Here is a 13,163-nt window from a genome sequence, read left to right as displayed (position 1 = left end):
TCAATGTCTATTAGCGGGTAAGTAAACAAATTATTGTATATTCATGTGATGTAATACTACCTAGTAATAAAAGTTTGAACTAGTACTAATACACAATATGTATTCTCAAAAGCAGTGTATTAAGTGAAAGGAGTCAGATTTTAAAAATTACATACTATAATTTATATCGCATTCTAGGTAAGGCAAAACTACACATTATATCAATGGTTGCAAGAGGCTGAGGTCTGGGGGAAGAGACTGACTGCAAAGGGGCATGAAGGAACTGTTTGGGGGTGATGAAAATGTTCTACATCTTGACTGTGGTCTTGGTTCCGTGTCTGTATGCCTTTAGCAAAGCTCATCCGCTATAGACCTTTAAAGGATGAGTTTTACCATGCATAAGTTAGACCTCTGTAAACTTGACCTTAAAAAAAATCTGTATGTACAGTATAACCTTTTTAAACTCTGTATTTTGATAAGAATTTTTTTGAAATATGTCATTGTTCTCTTTTTTTCCCTTTTCCTTGTATACGAACTTCTCCCAATTCAGCTAGAGGCTGAGGATTGAGCAGAAATACAAAATGAAAGGAGTCAGTGTTAGGTAGAGGATTTATAAATAAGATGTTTTAGTCCATAGCAGAAAGAGAGGAAGGAAGGAAGGAAAGAAGGAAGAAAGGAAGGAAGGAGGGAGGAGGGAGGACAGGAAGAGGGGAAGGGGAGTGGGAGAAATGGATGAAGGGATGGATAAGAGGAACAGGGAGAGGAGAAAGAAATTCTTGAAAGCCAAGATTTATTGTGAATGAATTCCATTACTCTAAAGATTCCCTTATAAACCAAGTCTCAGCCAGCTGAGAAATTTTCAAAACTCAAAGGTAAAGAAAGTTCAGGAGCTAATGCCCACCTAAGGAGGATGTGGGAACGTGTCTGACTGAGAGAAGAGAAGGCAGGGAGAAGAAAAGGGCATATTAGATGCTTTCAGAACAGTAACATGAAGGAGGTCAGAGGAACTCCCAGGGAGACCCTGTTCCCTTGACAGAGCCAGGGGCACTGAGAGCCTCTCAGAGGAGCCCTACATTCAGCAGAGCACAGCGTCCAGAAGAGCCCAGGAAAGATGGCCAAAAGCAGCCAGTCTGTGGCTGGCAAACTAGAATGATGCAGAGAAGGCAGTAGGGAGTTCCTGAACCCCCAGAAAGGGTTCTGGGAAGGCACCCCAAAACCGCAACTAACAAGCATCAGCATTGGGGCGCTTGGGGGAAGTGCAATGGAAAGTGGACTTCCTCTTTGTACTCTATACCTTTGTATTGTTTGAATATTTTGTTACACTGAATATTTGTGTGTTATTACTTATATGATTAAAACTAAATTTTAAAAGAAAAATCAGTAAATATAGAAAAACAAAAATGGTGAAATTAAAATCATACATAATCCCAGCTGCCAGAAATAATCATTATTCTCATTTTGATGTGTAGAATTCCAATATCATCTAGAAATATACTTTTATATAAAATTACAATTACACTATAACATTGTTTTGTAGTCTATTTTTTCTTAACTACATGATATGAACATTTTCCCACACAACTGGGAAAATAGAAATTATGAATGTCATTTTTCAGTACCAACATTTAATAAAATCTCGAATACTCTGTACTTTTTTCATATAAGGCTACATCAATAAAGCAATTCTCCATCAAATAGCCCTTAAAATTAAATGGTTGTATAGTATTTCACTGTATTTCCACAATATAATATATTTAACTAACTTCTTCTTGTTGTAATTTAAGAATTTGGGGCCAGAGGCGGGGGGGTTATAGCAAATAAAAGCAATGCTGAAGATAAATCCTTTCATATATCCATGACTATTTCCCAGGATAAATTTCAGTAAGTGGAATTATTGGGTCGAAACCAAGAAAACTCTGACTATTTAATAGTGTCAAGTTTCTTTCCAGAAAATTTGAACCAATTTTCACCTATTCAAGTATGAGAGCCAATTTCTGCATTTTATACTGAGAGTTAACATTTTAATCTTTACAAGGGGATACATGAAAATAATTTCTCACTGATGTTTCAGTTTTCATTTCTTTATTATGATGTTGAGTATCTTTGTTTTTTGGTATTCACTAGCTATCTATATTTCTGCTTTTGTTAATTTCCCTTTCATATCCTTTTCACATTTCACTTTTGGAGTTGGAAGGATTTATCATTCAGGTATATACAGAAGAGTTATATAATGGACAATGCAAAACTCTGGTTTTGAGGAAAGTAAATGTTTCTCATGTCAACCCCATATAAAACGCTGCAACATTAAATGTTAATAAAACTTTTCTGCAGGAATCAGAGAAAACATGATCCTGGCACTTTGCCTTACAATGATTTAATTGCACAAGTCTAGCATTTAGTGTTTTTTAAGGCCAACATGATAAGCACCTTACAAGCATCATTTCATATAATCCTCTCAACACTACTAGATAGATACTATTGGGACAGCCTCATAACAGATGAGGAAATTGAGACAGAAAGGATAAAAATCTCAGGGATAGTAAGTGATGTGCCCAAGGTATTTTAAATGTCTTTAAACTGGCTCTTTTACTGACCAAACTTTTGGCATTCTTCAAGGGACTGTATGCACCTGTTTTGTTTCCCTGGCTAGAAGGTAGACCCCCAAGATGAGGGCCATGTCTTCATTCTCCCACAGCCTCTCTTCCTCTCTCCATTTTCCTTCCCATCACTGGCAAATAGACTTCACTGCTGGGGCCACCGCAAGAAATGAACAAGTGATTTTTCAGACTGATCAATGGAATCGTAACACTTGCCAACAACTGCCCAAAAGGACCTTATACGCCCCCAGACCTAATATCCCACTCTGCCAGGGAAATACCATTGGCACGAATGGACAAATGGAAGAACAGTACTTCTTTTTCACTATCCTTTGTACTTCCTTTGGGAGCCCCAGTAAACGCTGGTTGGGACATTTTTACATCATAAGGCTTTCTGAAGGGTCAGCTATGCTCTCCACTTTCCTCCGTATCTTGGTTACACTGACCTCAAACATCAGCCTCCAGTTCAGCAGGCACCTGATATGGTACAACGATAGGGACAGTGACATTGTTAAGTGGTCAGGCTTCTATATCTGAGAAACAGCCCATGGCCCCATATTACCCTGCTTTAAAAATGCAACATTAATGTGTTAAGGTCAAAGCTGTGTATCCATTACTGGCCTTTAAATTACAAGTCTGAAGAGAGGTTACAGTTTGAAAATAAATCGAGTCAACTTGTTCTTAGGGATATTTCCCTTTGTTTGAAGTAGAAAATAAAGAATGCAAAAAAGTCATGGAAAAAAGTTCACTATTATTTTTTCCATGCTTCAAAGCTTAGAAACAATTTCAGTTTGCTTGTGATGGGTAGCATCAAAATACAGGCAAGAAATAAGGCAGACATTTTATGTAACTACCATTAGAGTTCCTGGTAAGGCATCATAAATGATTCATCCCACCTTCTCTTGACTGCTGCAAAATTACCGTATGTTTACATAATTAGTCCAGTACAGCAGGCAACTACAGGAACTAAAAGGAACAAAATACTGATACAGAACAATAGCACCTCCTATATATGCATTTTTATTGATAAATCACAAAAGTTATTTGAGCTCCTATCATGAGCCAGAGCTGGGCAGGAACGCGTCTTCCCTACTCCTGACCCCTTCTGTATTGAGGAAGCTCAACTAGTCTAACACTCTCGGCATCTCTCTGCTGTTTACTCATCCCTGAGCGGAAGTGGAATGACACAGCTGAGCTCCGACACCTTATCTGTCGTTTTCTTTGGGAGTGAGATGCTCATAGGATGTGGCAATTTTCCCTTGCTTTTCCATGATCCAAGTCTTAACTGGCCGGTTCCTCACTGTGGGGAGGCCTGTTCCAGTCAGATTTCTTGTGACTGGAAGGATAAGTTGACTTAATTCTTGGGATCAGATTTAGGAAACTCACTTCACTCTCATAATAATTTACATCCTCAACTCAGTGTTTATCCTAATGAAGATGGCATTTGGGCTCAAATTTGCTACGGCCTGACATATCTTAATTGTTATAAATCCAGAAAGAAGAGGAGGGTTTCATTTGTTTGGGGCATTCTCAATGCATCATTTCATAATTAAGCAAAGGTATAGAATTGGAGAGGGCAAAGTACTCATGCAAATAGGCTTTGTTTACCAATTTCTGCTTTTAATGCAGCTGTTAGACACTCAAACTGTCTGTTAGCCAAACCGGCTTGGTAGGGCCAGGATATGTGGTTGTGAGACCTGAACTTCAGTGAGTAGCTTTGATCTTAGTGGTTTGTAGAGGTTTGTATTAAACCAGCTTTAGGTGCTATGGCCTAGGCCACTAGATGGAAAACCCCAAGCCAGCAACATGTTGTATTGACCTTGATGGGTGACTGTGGCTTATGGTGGTTTTTCCATAGGCTAAAGACTGTTTCTCCAGAGGCAGGTGATCTCAGATTCTGTTATGGTGTTTTACGTACCTGTTACTATGGCATTTATTACAGAGCAAGGCTATGTTTGAGGAAGGTCCAACATAGCCACAATCATGGACTAAAATAGAACCTGATGTCAATACTTCTTAGAAACTTTAAAAATGAATGAAAGCTTATTATGTATAGTTCCTTCTGTATCTTGATCATACTGACCCAAAATACCAGCCTCCCAGTACAGCAGCCACCTGACACTGGATGGTGATAGGCAGAATGCATTTATCAAGCACCTATCACATGTCAGGCCCTCTCCCAGGCACAAGAAATATGAAGAGGAACATACAGAGCTCCCTGGGCCCATGGTGCTGCCTCCCAAAGGCCACCACAACACAGGATGATAAGTGCTACAATCAAAGTAGGCATGGAGTGCTACAAACCACTGAGAAGGTGCCTAATGCCAACTTAGCGGAGAGAGGTGGCTCAGAAAGCTTCCACGGAGAAGTGATATGTTACCCGAGTCTTCAAGGATTGGGGGAAGAGAGCTGGCAACAGAGGGACAAAGAAGGAAGGAACATTCACGAAGAAGCAGCCGTCTTTTCTCAGAGGAGACGGATTCAGGGAATTATAAATAATCTCGCTAGAGGGAAGCGAGGCCACAAAGGGTCAGGAAGAAAGAGTGTCCGGAGAGAAAGATAAATGGGAACAAGAACATAATGGTGAAGGATTTTGGCCAGGAAGTGACAAAATTAGATACACATCTTACAAAGAGGACTCTTCCTGCAGAGAGAAGCAGGGTAAAGGGACAAAGAGTATTGGGGCAGAGGGTGTCTGAGGTTTTGGGTGAATAAAGAGGAAAGAACTGATCTGAGAGCCATACTGAGGATGAAGTTGACAGGAATTAGTGGATAATTGTGCTGTAGGTGGGGCTTGGAAGGAGAATGGAGGTGACAGCTGAAGGAAAAGGAAATGTTTACAATGATTCCCAGGTTTCTGATCTCAGGAGCTATGTGACTCCAAAGTGCCACTGACTATCACAGGACCTAAAGGAGGGCTCACTGCCCCACTGGAGTTTAAAATGCTCAGTCCATGGGCATTTTAAATGCTCTAAGTAGACAGAGGAGTAAACTAGCTAATAATAATTATACCAATAGCTAACAGCTCAATTCTCTCTGTTTTTTTGTTTATTTGTTTGTTTGGTTATTTATTTATTTAATTTATTGGCTGCGTTGGGTCTTTGTTACTGCACGCAGGCTTTCTGTAGTTGCGGAGAGCGGGGGGGCTATTCTTCATTGCTGTGCTCAGGCTTCTTATTGCGGTGGCTTCTCTTGTTGCAGAGCTTGGGCTCTAGGTGCACGGGCTTCAGTAGTTGTGGCACACGGGCTTAGCTGCTCCACGGCATGTGGGATCTTCCTGGATCGAAGCTGTGTCCCCTGCATTGGCAGGCAGATTCTTAACCACTGTGCCACCAGAGAAGCCCTCTCTCCGTTAAATTAGGGTTAGGGCTAGGTTACGGTTAGCGTTAGGATTAGTTACTGATGTAACTAGAGGGTATGGTCTGAATGTTTGTGTCCTCCCACAAATTCAAATGTTGAAATCCTAATCCCTAAGGTGATGGTATTAGGAAGTGGGGCCTTTGGCAAGTGATAGATCATTAGGGCAGAGCCCTCATGAATGGGATTAGTGCCCTTATAAACAAGCCCCAGAGAGATCCTTCCCATCATGTGGAAGCAGGCTCTCAGCACATACCCACTCTGTCACTGCCAAGATCTTGGGCTTCCCAGAACTCCAAAACTGGGAGAAATAAGTGGTTCTTGTTTATAAGCCACCCAGTCTGTGGTATTTTGCTGTAACAGCCTGAACAGACTAAGACACTAGCTAATAGTTACTGAATATTTACTATGTGCCAGGACTTGTGCTTAGAGAAGAAGGTAACTCACCTAGGTTTAAACAGCAGGAAAGTGTATTACTGATTGCAAGCCATGTTGTTCTAAATCTTTTGCATTTACTCAGTTTGCTCTGCTGTTTCCAACCAGTTCTGAGAGACTATGGTACCAAAGTAAATCCCTGTGTCTGTCTTCCGCAGTCAAAGGCCTAGCTAAGCGTGTTGGCTACTCTGTCAGTCTGCTTGCTACTGTGGGAAGACTTGCTTTTAAAGTAAAATTGATAAAGCAAAGCAAAAAGAAAAACAAACCAATAAGAATATAGTAGATAAATTGTACTTGACCTTAGAAACCCTTATGCTTTACTTATAAATTGATACACTGCAGCCAAAAAAAAAAAAAAAAAAAAAGCTGGGCATCATGGAGAGAAGCTTCAAAAAGAAGGGTAGAAATTAACTTTGATGTCTTTGGGAGGAGGAAAAAAAGGCATTTGCTGGTTAGTCTGTAACTCTAAATTCTTTGCATGTCATCAGATTTACAAGTGACTCAGAGAGGTTGTATCTCTCTGTTTCACATATCATTTGTACCAAGCAGTGGTTTCTGTGTTAGCCTGCCAGTTTTCGTAGAACAGAAATGGCATCTGCACCCCACATGCATTTTCATTCTCTTGATACCACCCAGAACATGCACTTCTCTCAAGCAGCACTTGCAATAGAATTACTGTACAAAATAAAGATAGAAAGGAAAAAAGGTCTGTGTTTACCTACAAATATTTAAACTTTAACATGGGAAAGAAGCAGGAAATCTTTCATTCAATTTTTTAATTACTAAAGCGCTCTGGCAACCACTCTGAGAAAATCATTTTCTACTCAGGTGGATTTATCAGCTTAAATGATTCCCTTATTAAACAGAATTTCAAAAGGCAGTAAAAGCCAGTACAAAATAATGGGATTACTTTTGGAAGTAATGATAGGTGTTTAAATGGCAGCTTTCTAATATGTCCCCTTTTCTTTTGAACATGCATTTCAAATGTGCCCCTGTCAAATGTCTAAATTATATCAGGAAATCTGATGTGACAGTGTCTGATTAGTCACAAACTTCTGAGAGCTCTGCTCTTGGTCCAAGCCACCATGATCTTTTGCCTAGATGACAGTAATCACTTCTAAATTGGTCTCCCAGCTCTCAAGCTTACCCCCTGCAGTCTTTTCCCTACAAAGCAGTCCATTTGTTCTCATTGCTATAAAGTATTTCATGTGTGAGTACATCTCAATTTATTTATCCATTATACTGTTGATGGGCATTTGGGTAGTTTCCTGCTTGAGTCATCAAAATAACCCAATTCATCTTTTTGGTAAGCATACAGACATAATTTAGTTAGTATATTCCTGGGAGTAAATTTGCTGAGTCACAGAGTAGGTATAAGTTCAGCTTCAGTAAGTAGTGCAAATAGTTTCCCAAAGTGGTAATTAACATTGCAGATTCATTTTGCTTTACCCCATTTCTTATACCATTCAGCCTTATACATGCCTTCTGTTTTTTCTTATATTTTTCTTTCAATGTTTAATAATAAATATGTGAAAATCTAATCATTCTGAAAAAAGTAGATTCTTCATAATTGAGGATATTCAAAATAATGTGTTCCAAACCCCAAAAGCATTTGGAGTTTGCGTTTCCATGAGGCACTCCAAAGTGTTCTGAGTGATGGTGCATTGATGGAAAAATGGGCAGTCACATCCTACACCATTCTGCAACAAACACACTAAATAATCCTGGAACTTTCATTGATAAAATTAGTCATATGACAGTTATAGCTAATGAATAATTTGAGATTATCTTCGCTATTGCTTTATCCCATTAGCAAAAATACTGAGTATAATCATTATCCTAAAGCATCTGAAACCTTTAGACCTAAGGCCAAATCTAAATATATTTAAACATGAAAGAGTTTTAAATCAGTAAGTTTTATTACTTTGATTCATTTGGACTGAACATTTATTTCTTGGCCCCCATTGTCCTTGTCCTGACCAGTTTGGATCCTACTCCTAGTATTTTCTCCTCGGTGAAGGCTTTGTCCTTGAGGTGTACCCTTGTTTAATAGTTCAAGAGCTCATAAGGCCTACATCCCAGACTGGGCACCATCAGACCTCCCACAGCCTATTTACCTTCATCCATGAATTGGAGCCTGCAAAGCTTGCATTGAAGATAGCAGCATCATAAAATGAAAGAAACTTGGTCACTGTATGAGTCAGGGTCCCAGCAGGAAACAGCTAATACACTCAGAAGGGAAGAGTGCTTAAAGGACTGTTGACAAGAGTGGGCAAAGTTAAAGGATCTTACAAAGGATGGCGAAGCACCTGTGCCTAGGAACAATGGGAAGTTGTTCTTATACTCAGGTGGAAAAGGAGAAGGGGACAGATGAGTAAACACAGCATCTGGTGAGAGCTGTAGTCATGGGAGAAGGCTAAAAGTAGAAGAATGAGCCATGGTTGAAAGAACAAAGACCCTGACCTCTCCTCTCACTCTGCAGTCTCCTACTCGTGCTTCTCATTGGCAAAACCTACTGGAAGGCATAGGGCAAGGGTGCTAATGTGATTCAGTCTACAGGGGCACAGAGCAGAGTGGGGAAGGCAGAGAATAGGTCTCGTGGGGCAATACAGATTATCCAGCAGCATCCCTGAATCACTGCCTGGAAGAGGGCCATCTAGGAGAGTAGTCTGACTAATAACCCGTACATTAATCTTAGTGTGTAAGTGTTAATCTGTTAAACCTCTAAGATTTAGGGGTTGTTTGTTCCCGCAGTTAACCTACCCTAACTAATATATCTGATCTACTTTTATTTTCACATTGTGCCCTTTATATCCAAATTGTTTTCCCATACCTATCAGGGGAAATGTATAACAATCCTCTAAAAATGTAAACAAGTCTATTTCACAGAGATTTTTTTACGTAAATTGTAAATAATTCTACCCTGAGATTATAAATAATTACTCTGCCTTTGGATGTTCCAAACTGCTGCTTTTTACAATGACAGCTCTAAAGGGAAGAAACTGTGAGGGAGGATAAAATACTGCATTTATTCTTCAAAAATTAGACTTGTGAGAAGGAAAAAACACCATGAGACAATAGTCAAATGAACACCATAGAAAATTCTTTTCAAGACTGCCCACTCACATTTCAACTCGCCTCCTTCCTTTCAATCCTGTGTTCCCTTTCCCTTCCCCAAACTGAAGTGCCTATTGCTCCAAACTGGCCCCTGCTATCTTGGAAAAGCACTGTATTTCCCCAATAGGCTCTTTCTACATCCTCCATCTCTCTGTGCTCCAGGCCTCCTTATCTTACATTGAAACATTGCCCCTGGACCTTACTAGGTGAGTGGTTAGCTATCTTGATAACTTTATTCATCCATTCATTTATTTTTTTAAATAAAATCAATGGACACCAATTAAGTACAAGGTATATTCTAGATATTAAGTCTACAAAGGGAGATATAGATATATATGGCATATATATATATATATATATATATAGCAAGGTCCCATCACAAAATAAATTATAACATTGCAATAGAGATAAGGCAGAGAAGCAGATAACCCTAGTATAAGGCAGAAAATGGCTGGTGACATAAAAGAGACACAGATAAAAGTCCTACAGGACTTCAGAGAAAAGGAAAGGAAAGCTGGCACGTACTCCAAGCACTAGGCTGGGTAGAATGCATACATCAGTTTTTCTTTCTTTCATATGGCTAATTCCTTCTTGTCCTTCAAGAATTCATTCAAGTGTCACCTCACCCAGAAAGACTTTCTTGACTTTACTCACCCAGCCTTTCCACTATGCTCCCACAATCAAAGATTTATCAAATGATTGGATAATTGTTAGTTTATTATATATCATCCCAAATGATGGTAAGTACCTGGAAGTGGGGAACAATGCCTTGTCTTTGTACATTTTCAGTGTCTAACTCTGAATCTGGTGCACACCAAGCCTTCAGTGATGGATAAATGGATGGATGGATGGATGGATTGACGGACAACTGAAGTACTATTAGAGCATTAGAGGGAAAGGGGAATTGTATAAGCAACATAAAATCAGGACAATAGAAAGCAGGCTCTAGGAATTTCAGGAGTCTAGTTGGACTGTGTTATAAGGATGTGGGCAGGAATGTGACAGATGACAAATGTTGAAATAGAAGATGGAACACAGTTTGTAGGGTTTTGAATAATGCCAGGCTAAGGCAGCTGGTCTCATGCAATAGAGAGTGAAGAGCCACTGGGAGTGATAAGCTGGGAAGTAATAAGATCAGAGCCGTGTTTTAAGGCAATTAATCTGGCAGTTGGAACATCTTTCCTTTTTCAATAACACGTTCACTTGTCATCAAGAATTTTCTTTGCCTTAACCCAAAGGAATTAATCTTATACCGTGGATTTGAGCAGCCCTGATAAATATTTCTGTTTTCAAAAGAGCTCAAAACTGCATGTGCCTACGTCAGCCTTGAGTAAAGTATTATTTTGCAATTTTTTCTTTCAAGCAATTAGTCTTTATGCTATTCCCTAAGCCAGCAACCACATTATTTTGATGCAACACTCTGAAATTAATTCTGAGCTGCTCCCCAAGGCTCAGCACATAGTTACCAGCAAACGCTCACCCACAGCAGGAAGCATCACTGGTGAATTCTATATGAGATTCTCTTATGAGGCAACATGTGCTGATAGAGAATCCAGTCATTTTTTTCACAAGAAAAAAATTTTAAATGACACATTCATCCAAAGAGATGTTATCTTGGAACGTTACGAGAAATGCTTTAATACTTGATAGGTAACTAATTACAAAGAAAAAATCAATAATAAAAATTAGACCATCTTTTGACAATCACATATTATTCAATATATCTGCCATAAGCCAGTTTCTATAATAATGTGTGTGTACCAAATCAACAAGTGATAACTTCAGACCATTTTAGATAAAATTTGCATCTTAAAATTGTAAGGTTATACCAGTAAACATTAAAAAGGCAAGTTCAGTTGATATTTTGTTTTTAATAACATTTATTTTCTCTAGTTTCCCAAACCCACTGCTGATCAGAAAAAATAAATAACTGCAAAGAATACACGTCCAATAAGACTAAGTATTACTGTGTTGTGCTGTATGAAAGGAGATCATGAAGATTTTGATATTACCCAGATGAACTTCTGGAATTATCTTTTTAGATTCCATATGTTGAATAATCAACATCTCAGAAAAATGCATTACTCTGAGATTGAAATATTTTTTTAATATAAAAGTAAGGCAAGTCACTAGACTTGAGCCACCTTTCAGGTTTTTTTTAATCCCAAGATGAATCGTTTCATCTTGCTCAAGCTCTATGTATAACTGAACAAAAAATTGACTCAGATTCTCATTTTCCTGTTGCTTGATACCTTAACAAACCATCCTTCCCTTTCCAAAGTCCACCCCTGGTTGAGTGAAGGGACAAAGATGGCAACTTCTCCACTCTTCATGCTGTGATACAGCCTCTTCTCTAAGAATCCTAGGGCTATGACGCAAAAAAGCACTGTAGAAGTTCTGGGAGATGGATGGGTAAAAAATGCTTTCCCAGAAAGTAATGGGACACCATTAGTCCTCCAACAAATGAGCTCACTTTGCTGGACCTTGGAGTAAACTTCCTATTTAAAATACAGGAAGCTCAATCCCCTTCATTGGGTCCATTCTTTAAAAATCAATAAATGAATTCCCGACAGACATATTCTGCTAAACTAGTCATTGTGGTTTCACCTCCTGCTCCCACAAGCCTGCGTGAATCTCTGCCCAGTTTAGTTGATTGATACGAATAAGCATTATTAACTTCTCTTGAAAAGAGAGCTCTCTCCAATCCTCTTGGTTTCTAGAGTCAAGGAGGCACATGGGTATTTGGTTTGTCAGCATTTCTACAAATTCTGTTTTGCTACGCATTTAATTCATACGCATATAAATATGTATAGGTCATTTTAAAACTTTAGTATATGGAAGAAGATTGAAAATATTTTTATAACATTCCAGTTAACTCTGTATAATCAGAAGGCAAATACCTATCACTTAATTTATCCTAAAAAAATCTTTCATTCTAATACCTGCTCTAGGTAAACTTTTGCTTTTTTGCCATCTGGGTATTCAAGCTATAATCAACTAAATAACTGCTTTGCTGACACTTAATTCCCTTCATTTTTATTTTTTAAGAAGACTGTTTTGAAACTCAAATACTTTCTACTTATTTTTCAGGAAAATCTGGAGCAGGTAGGCCTTCCCTTCTCTCTGGGAGAAACTTGTCAATTCCCATTATGAATTCAAGAAGGATCTGAGTTTTGTTCACATCTCAATTCCTCCAGTATTCTCTGTATGCTGCAGGGTCCTTTGAAACAAAAATTCTCTTACCAAATGCTCTGCTCCAAGGGAAAGTTTATGAGCTGTATGTAATTCTTATCTCAGTCATTGCAAAGCTGTCTATTCCATAGAGGCATTAACAGGATGTAGAACAAGATGTCTCTTTTGGTCCCCACAAGGTGACTTTGCCTAACGTAAATTTCTAGATCAGACACCCATGATATAAGGGAAAAAAACATTCAAGACCCAAATATTTCTATCCACCATGTTAGGTTACTCATGCCTGTTATATTCTCTGGCATACACTCCTTATACCAAAGTATTATGAAAGGTTTTAATGAAGTGGTTTACAACTTCCATAGTAACAGTTATTCTAACTCATGCTGAATGGTATGAGATTTCATATGCCATGTTGTGACTACACTACCAGAACCCAAATCCTCAAGTGTTACTCCAGAGCCTCAGGCAGCTGCTATGGGAACCACC

Source organism: Hippopotamus amphibius, chromosome 6 (assembly GCF_030028045.1).
Source record: "Hippopotamus amphibius kiboko isolate mHipAmp2 chromosome 6, mHipAmp2.hap2, whole genome shotgun sequence".
NCBI lineage: Eukaryota > Metazoa > Chordata > Mammalia > Artiodactyla > Hippopotamidae > Hippopotamus > Hippopotamus amphibius.
The sequence above is the reverse complement of the archived record's forward strand: the minus strand, read 5'-3'. Positions refer to the sequence as shown.